This window comes from Mauremys reevesii, linkage group 4 (assembly GCF_016161935.1).
Source record: "Mauremys reevesii isolate NIE-2019 linkage group 4, ASM1616193v1, whole genome shotgun sequence".
In the NCBI taxonomy this organism is placed as follows: domain Eukaryota; kingdom Metazoa; phylum Chordata; order Testudines; family Geoemydidae; genus Mauremys; species Mauremys reevesii.
The window spans coordinates 83,891,984-83,898,995 of record NC_052626.1 but is presented as its reverse complement, the minus strand read 5'-3'; positions in this window follow the sequence as shown (position 1 = coordinate 83,898,995).

Sequence of the window (7,012 nt, the reverse complement as noted above, 5' to 3'; positions counted from 1 at the left end):
CCATTCGTGGAAGACACATGTCGCACCCCTCACATGCATGGCAACCACAAGTCAAAACCCGCGCAAGCTCAGGGCCCAGCCAGACATAACCCCAGCCCCACATCTGGCATCCACATGTCGCCCCTCGCCTGTGGGGTGCCCACATGTCACCTTCCCAGGACAACCACAGCACCAGATATACCTTCTCCAAGGTGTGGCTCCCACACATCGTCCCTATCATGTGGTTCTCTGATGTCACCCTCATAGTAGAATGTCTATTGTGCCAAATACGACTTGCTTCATGATGTTAGCACACCCCATTAAAGTGTCATGTCCTGTCTACAGCATCACCCCCTCACATAAATATTTCCCACGCATTGTATTGGTACACCATCATGATGCCACAGAGCACAATTAAAAGTTTTATCCAGGAATCACATTGCATTGGAATGTTGCACAGTTCCATCAAAAGGTTGTTATGGCCCTGATCCATATAAAAAAATTAATAAACTGTCACAAGGTTATGTTACTTTGAAACGTCATCATGCCACAACATGCCACAGTGTTCTCAGGTTGCATGACAATGGCATCATGCTGCAGAGGAAGCCACCACGATGAAGCCACATCAACATATTGTCTGAGGCAGGGCCAGCTGCAGGTTTTTTGCCGCCTCAAGCAAAAAAAAAAAAAGTCGGAGTGCCACCCCTTGAAAAGCTTGGAATGCTGGTGCCTAGAGCCAGCCCTGGTCTGAGGTCAGTATACACTATGACAATACTATGTAATTACATATGTTATCACCCATACGAGGGCTGTTGCATGATGAAGGTGCATCAAAATATGATCATGTCACATCTATATATCACAGCACAGCAGCTCAAAGTTGAAAGGTGGTATCATTTGATCCCAGACGTATTCTGGGATTATGTTTGCAGCCCATAGGATTGCCCATATAAAATTAGGACAATCCCTCAAAAGTGAGGCTCAGCAAATGCACATTATGTTTTAAATTAATTGAATTTACTGAATTTTATCATTATTATTAACATATTGTACTTTGATATAATCTTTTATCCAAAGATCTGAAATTGCATTATAAATAATTAATTGAGCTTCACAATTCTCCTGTTTTTTATTCTCAAATGAGGAAACAGGCACAAGGAATTAAATAGCTTTCCCAAAGTCACATAGTGAGTTAGTGACAGCGCTAGGATCAGAACCCAGGAATCCTGGCTTTCCTTCTACTGAAGAAAACACCAGACCAAGTAGCATAAGAAATATAAGTGACAGGGTTCAACAAAACACATAGTATATTGGCAAATGTAGGATCAAAATGACAACACAAGCTACTGATAATATTTTAACAGAGAAATGAAAAAAGATGTCAAAGTCTAAGTTAAACACTTCTCAGAATATCACCACTATGAAATGTCATAGATGTACATGTGTCTGGCAGTGGTTCTACAACGGTTTATGTTACGTGGTGTGACATTTCTGTCTATGAATGACTAACAGAGTCTCCTTTTCTTAAAGTATGTCTTTGTGATCTTGAAGAAGTACATTGGTATTATGGATAGCTAATATTTTACTATCAGAGGGGTAGCTGTGTTAGTCTGGTTCTGTAGAAGCAGCAAAGAATCCTGTGGCACCTTATAGACTAACAGATGTTTTGCAGATGTATTCACAGAATACAGATGTATTCACCCACGAAAGCTCATGCTGCAAAACATCTGTTAGTCTATAAGGTGCCACAGGATTCTTTAATATTTTACTGGTCAGTGTCATGACAATCAGCCTGTTGGTCAGTCATTCATAAGATACAAATGTAAAAGCCACTACTGTGGAACCACCACTCACCAGTCACTGCTGCTGTCACTGCTATATGCTAATTATGTTAGTAAAGGGAATTAATTTGATTCATTTGTGAAATTCATAGAGGTGAAAAGCCACATAAAGTTTTTGAATCTGACTTGCAGATGGAGCTGAATGGCACATTATAATGCATCTAGCAAACAATATTGCAAACCACAGAAAAAGTAGTAAAAGTGAGAATAAATCCATTCCTGGGTTGGGATATTAGTGTAATGTTTAGAACCAAGGAACGTGTTTAGAAGCAGGGTAGGAAATTTCCCTGGTTTTCCCACTTCAAATAAACCCCTGCCTCAGATCCCACTTAATTTGAGTGAGCTCTAGATCACCAATTTTAATCTGCCCCTAGTTGTGATTGGAAGGTCCATTTTTCTTTTCTTAGGCAGTAGTCTTATCTACCTAACGTAATATCTGCTGTGTATATTAATATTGCATAGGGCCCTATCCTGCTCTCATTGAAGTCAGTGTCAGGGAGCAAATTCAGACTGACTTGGTTAAAACATTAAATCAGCATGAAAAAAATCTGGTCCTTCCACCTTTCTCTTTGCAGATGATAGGACCCAAGGAAGTGACAGTATATGGAAGCAATGCTGTTTTCAAAAGCTGACAAGGCTTTTAATGTTCTCCGGCTGCACTCCATCGTTACAACCAAGCAGTACTTTGTTTACTGCTGGACACTAATAGAAATTATTTCCTTCACAAGTCATTTGGAGTTAGTCCAGAACAAAGTGTTTTGAACCTGGTTCAAACAACATTGATAGCAGATCACTGTACATGACTCAAGGTACTTACTATATTCCTAGGATACTACTACTTGTTTTGCCACTGTTCTATGGAGAGAAGCCAGTGTAGCCTACAAAAGGTAAATAACTGTTTGGCCAGTGATCAAGATGCTACATAATGAAAGCAAATACAAACTCTAGTTGACAAATTAATACACATAGCATATCTTTTCTTCTGCGTAACTTCTATATAATATCTTTGTGAGATATGAGGAGCAACTCGGCTCAATAAAGGTTCAGAAGTTTGGTTTTGGATGAACACCTCTGGAGTATCTGACTCTTGGGTACAAAAATCATATTGGAAGCTCTTGAGAACAGGCTTTTGTGTGATAATTCCTGCTTCTAGTCATATCAGAAATACCACGAAAACAACCTTTTTTTCACAGTATTCTGATATTTCAGTGTCAGAGGACACCCACACAGTTGTACAGAAATAAAGGCGAGGAAGAAATTAGATTTTTATAATCTCAAAATAAGGTGTGGTTTGGGTTCTAGTGGATGTTGGAGTGAAAGTTAAATGGAAGCGGGGATTTCTCTGTGTTATTTTATCTAAATCTATGCTCAAATCCTCGATCTTGTGATGACCTTGCAGAACAGATAGAATCAGCAATGGATTATTATAGCAATGTTGGCTATTTTTACATTTAAAATCAACAAAATGTTTACATCCTACTTACCAATTTGTATCTCATAGTTTTTAGCATCTATGAGAAACCTCAAAGATATTATCAGGACAAAAATGGCTTTTCCCAATTTCTACAGGCTAGCTTTTTATTTAAGGCCAAATTCTGATCCTGTTTAAGTCAATGCAGAGTTCTCCGAGGAAGAAATTAGCAAATTTTGTCTTCAGGCAGCTGCTGCATTTGGACATTTCCTCTTAAATCTAAGTTTTACATTGGTGATTTTTAGCCAGCACAGCACATACTGATTTCCCTAGGATTGTTTGATCAACAAGCATTACCTAACAGCATCACAGTGAGCCAAGTAACCTCAGACAGGACTTTAATAAAATCCTTAGGACAATAGCCAAGGCTGAATTGGGCAGTATTGTCATCTTTTTATTGCGCAGTTAGAACTGAAAACAAGAAAGTAAAACATTTCTTGTCTCTGAATTTATCTATGTTATTTTTGTTTTCCTTCACATTGAAGGTGACTGATTTGGCAAGACTTTTTGCGGCCTTGTCTTTAATTTGGGTTAATGAAGGCAATAACCTTTCATTTTTATAGATTCATAGATTCCAAGTCCAGAGGGGAACATTGTGAACATCTAGTCCTGAGGTTTTCAAACTGTGGTGGTCCGCGAGCTCCATTCAGGTGGTCCGTGGACAGTTCCCTCTAAGGTGCACACCTGGGTGGCCACACACAAGAGAATGAAGGGCCACCCACCCAATTAGTGGAGCCGCGCAGGCGTAGATCCACTAATTAGGTGCCTGGACCCTGGAGAAGACGCACATGTAAGGTCAGGTGGTGGCCTTGGGGGGAATAAGGAGTAGATGGGAGGGGGCAGTGGGGTAAGAAGAGTGCAGGGCTGCAGCAGCCAGAGAAAGAGGTGACTATCCCTAGCTCCAGGGCTGCGGCTGCGGGGGAGAGACAGCCCTCCTTTCCAGCCTCAGTTCTGTGGCTGCTGCGGTGGAGGAGAGAGGGCACATCCATTGCATTAGAAAGGTAAGATTACCGATATTAAAATATGAGGTGTGTGCTTTTATTTGTAGAACAAAAAAAGTTAATTATTTTTTATCCAAAGCACTTTACAATAGTTAGATAATGGTACAAACAACATTTGGAAAGATCATTAGGTGGTCCGCCAAGACCTTCAGCAATTTTCAAGTGATCCACAAAAAAATTAAAAAAAAAGTTTGAGAACCACTGGTCTAGTCTGACCTCCTATATAGCACAGACCATAGAACAGTGATCCCCAAACTGTAGGGTGTGCCTGGTTCGGGGTGTGTACAGCGGGGCCCAGGCTAGCCCACACTGCGGGGCAGAGAGGGAGCGCCACCCAGCCCTGCTCTGCCTCCAGCCCAGCTCCGGCCCCAGATGCAGCCACTCCACTCTCAGCCCAGCTCTGCCTTCATTCCCTTTCTGCCCCCAGGTCAGCTCTGCCTCTTACCCCAGCTCCTCCCACATCCCCACTTCTGCCCCCAGCTTCGCCTTCAGCCCAAGCTCCTCTGCTGAGCCATCTGTGCTGTTATGAAGGGGTGTGTGTGGACAGATTCCATTACTGGTAAGGGGGAGTGTGACAGGAAAAGTTTGGGCACCACTGCCATAGTACTTCTCCAAAATAATTGCTAGAGTATATCTGTTAGAGAAAAATATCCATTTTTGTCAGTGATGAGGAGTCCACCATGATCCTTTGTAAATTGTTACAATTGTTAATTACCCTCACTGTCAAAAATGTACACCTTATTTCCAGTCTTTTAGATCATGTTATACCTTTCTCTGCTAGATTGAAGAGCCCATTATCAAATGTATGTTCCACATATCGATACTTATAGACTGTAACCAAGTCACCCCTTAACCTTCTCTTTGTTAAGCTAATTAGTTTGAGGCTAGCACTATACTTGCATCTGAAGAAGTGGGTATTCACCCACGAAAGCTCATGCTGCAGAATGTCTGTTAGTCTATAAGGTGCCACAGGATTCTTTGTTGCTTTTACTATACAACATGTTTTCTTATTCTTTGATCGTTCTTTGAACCCTTTCCAATTTGTCAACATCCTTTTTGAATGGTGGGTCCCAGAACTGGACACAGTATTGCAGGAGTAGTTGCACCAGTGCTAAATATAGAGATAAAATAACCTCTCTTCTCCTACTTGAAATTCCCCTGTTTATTCATCTCAGCATTGTTTTAATTCTTTTGGCTATATTGGGAGTTCATGTTCAGCTGATTATCCACTGACCCCCAAATCTTTTTCAAAGTCACTGCTTCCCAGGATAGAGCCCCCAGTCCTGTTTGCTTGCACCCAGTTTACCAAGCGATCCAGCTCATTCTGAATCAGTGACCTGTCCTCTTCATTATTTACCACACCCCCAGTTTTTGTGTCATCTGCAAATTTTATCAGTGATTACCGGGTATGTTATATTTTCTTCTGTGTCATTGATAAAAATAGAGTAGGGCCAAGAACTGATCCCTTCACGACCCCACTGGAAACACATCCACTTAGTGCTGAATTTACAGTTACATCTTGAGACCTATCAGTTAGACATTTATTAATCCATATAATGTGGCCCATGTTAATTTTGTAATTGTAGTATTCTAGTTTTTTAACCAAAATGTTGTGCGATGCCAGGTCAAATGCCTTAGAGAAGTCTAAGTAGGTTACAGCAACACTATTACCATTATCAACCAAACTTGCAATCTCATCAAAAAAAGATATCAGGTAATTATGGATCTAATTTAATTAGTGTTCTCCTTTAATTCTTTATTAGTTGAGTCCAGTATCAGATGCTCCATCATCTTACTTGTAATTGGTGTCAGGCTGACAGGCCTGTAATTATGCAGGTCATCCCATTGACTCTTTTTTAAATATTATCACAATTTTAGCTTTCTTTCTGTCTTCTGGAACTTTTGCAATATTTCAGGACATTGAAAATAAGCATTAACAGTACAGTAAGCTCCTCAGACAACTCTTTTAAAACTCTTGGATGCAAGTTATCTGGATCTGCTGATTTATAAAGTTTGCATGTGCATAATTAAAAATATAGTTTTCTTTTGTCATGAAGTTATTGTCAGTGCAAACAGAGCAAACTTTTGTCACTGGAGTTTAAATCACTGAAAATAATATTTTAGCATAGAAACACAATCTTAGCCTCTTAATGTGCACAAAGATATTCCATCTCTTGCCATCCCTTTTCTTTCATCCTCTGTTAGCAAAGTACCTTAGATTTAATCATAAATATCCAGTTATACCGTTGTACAGTTTCAGGTGTATCTTACATTTGATACTAGATACTACAAACACAAAGCCCTGCTATCTTGTAATCACATTATGTTATTCAATACAGTTTGTCCAGAGCTCATTTGGCTCACTAGCAACCTATTTCTATTTTAGGTTGTAAAGTAGTATAGTAATTCCTGCTGCATGTCACCATACCTTTTTAAAGGACACCCACCCCTAAAAAAAAACATAATCTCCCTGTCTACCATACCCATATATATTTTTGCATTTATTCTTATGCTTTTCTTAATCCGTCCTAAATTCCAATGCACAGCTGGGTGAAGGGATCGTGTTTTAGTGTGAATTCAAAACACCGTTGAAGTATTTTGCAATATGCACGCCCTGCAACTATCTGTTGTGAAACAAGCTCTTGCCAAGTCATCTCACATCCAAGAGACGGTTTCACAAAAGGAACTCATTGACCTGGGTGAGGAAATGCAGTTCAGAA